This window comes from Geospiza fortis, unplaced genomic scaffold (assembly GCF_000277835.1).
Source record: "Geospiza fortis unplaced genomic scaffold, GeoFor_1.0 scaffold41, whole genome shotgun sequence".
NCBI classification, from domain to species: Eukaryota; Metazoa; Chordata; class Aves; order Passeriformes; family Thraupidae; genus Geospiza; species Geospiza fortis.
In genome coordinates this window covers 6,478,055-6,479,910 of record NW_005054299.1, presented here as the reverse complement: position 1 = coordinate 6,479,910, position 1,856 = coordinate 6,478,055, and the positions used below count along the sequence as shown (strand labels likewise).

General features: G+C 49.8%; 1 non-coding gene across 1 annotated transcript; it reads right to left on the bottom strand.

Annotated features, from left to right (window-relative positions):
- Positions 1-1,648: 1,648 nt before the first annotated feature.
- Positions 1,649-1,742, bottom strand: TRNAI-UAU. Its single transcript has 2 exons — positions 1,705-1,742; positions 1,649-1,684 (listed from the first exon to the last, which is right to left on the bottom strand). It is a non-coding gene; the product is annotated as a tRNA-Ile (tRNA).
- Positions 1,743-1,856: the final 114 nt, after the last annotated feature.

The window sequence follows — 1,856 nt, the reverse complement described above, 5'->3', positions numbered from 1 at the left end:
TTTAGCATGACTTTCAGTGTGAAATGCCCATCTTGGAACACGTTGCCCTTCAGGTGTCAGGCACAGGTGCCTACCCATCAGAAGGGGCAGAAACTCAAGAGTCGCCTCACAAAGCCATTGTTTCTTTTTTTCCAGAATCAAGATAAAAATCAGTAAAAGCTGAGGTAAAGACTATGGGGATGGAGGAGATCTTGTGGAGAAGGTCACAGCACTTTATGGTCCCACTGCATGTCCTGGCTGCTCTCTGGCACCACCATGGAGGCATATCACAAAACAGCTGTGCAGGCAACGAACCTCATCTGCTTCATGCACCCTGAATGTGGCAAAAATTGTATCATCACTCACCCAGCAGGCCAGAGCAAGACCCCAAATGTCAAACTAGCAGTTCCTCCTTGGCAGGAGGGTGCAGGAGCTGCTGCCTGTTCCTGGAGACCCATCAGGAAAGTGAGAAAGGAAGTAGTGCTGTCCCCACTCAGTTTCTTAAGAGGTCTCTGTCCAAGGAATGGAGTCCCTCTCCCTTTCTAATGATTTGTGGTTTGGGTTCTTTTTCCCCAGTTACACAAAAGCAGCACTTTCATTTTTTAGTACTCCCAATACTTATCCAAATACTCCTCTGTACAGACCTCAGCACCAAGACATGGATATCCTGGCATGAAGAAGAAAGCATGAAACCTACTGCAAGCAAAAGATTAATTTGATTCATCCTTTGATACATTACAGATGTCTCTTATTCACTTACACTTCCTTATACCACTATGGTACCTGCTTCAGGAATTACCACCTCAACATTGAAAGCTGTAAAGTTAATGCAAAATTCAGAGGGCACAAAGTGGTAACTAAAAGACAGAAAGGATAATTAAGAGCCTTAAAGCGGCATTTCTTGGAGTTAATGCCTGCAGTACAGATAAAGAGCTCACATGGGCAATAGAGACATCTCTGGCTGCATGATCTTGAGGGCCCCTTTGAACTTTTTGGTATAAATTGCACTGTGAAAGCAGCAGACTAGATGTTGAGGGGAGTTCACAAGATCTGGGCCTAAACATCCAGGAGGCGTCCTGCCTAAACATCCAGGAAGTGTCCTGCAGCCTTCTCCATTACAGAGCTGCCCTTTTCCCACGGCCCTGCTGCCTTTCTTGAGTGGTGAAATCAGACATTATTTGAAATACTTTCCTTCCTGCAACAGTGTGTGTATTTGTTAAGCACTACCCAGGCAATGAGCAGTTACAGACTGTCACCACCAAACAGAGATATGTTATCACCATTGAGTTGCATCAACGACGCCAGTCGAGCATTTTCTTGCACTCTGTATGAAACAACATAGCGTAAAATAATCTTTATTTCCTGCAATTTCTCACTCACAAGCAGCTCTGAGGAGAAATACGCTTGTTTCTGTGCAGCGACAGGGTGCCATGAATCCTGTCCCCTTCAGCGGGGACAAGTCCCTGTAGGCACGCACACACAGGTGGCACTGAGGCACCGGCGCTCCTGGTGCGCCCCGCAGAGCCACTTCCCCGGGCGCGCTGTGCCCGCTCCAGCGGGCCCACGGTGCCGCCAGGGCCGCATAATTTTTCCCCGCACTTTTGTCCTTCTCCGTCCGGAGCGCCGCCAAGTCCCAAAAAATGCCCGTTTTCTCTCCCAAAAAGCTGTGTGCTCCAGGTGAGGCTCGAACTCACAACCTCGGCATTGCTCGGCTTTGTACTGCTGTATAAGTACCGCGCGCTAACCGATTGCGCCACTGGAGCCCTGACACCAACCCGTCCTGAACGGTTTATCAAGGGCTCGCCGGGCTCCGGCGGGGAAAGCGCGGAGCACTCTCACCCACACCCCGCTCTGAGCGGCGGCCCAAGGCCGCCCCG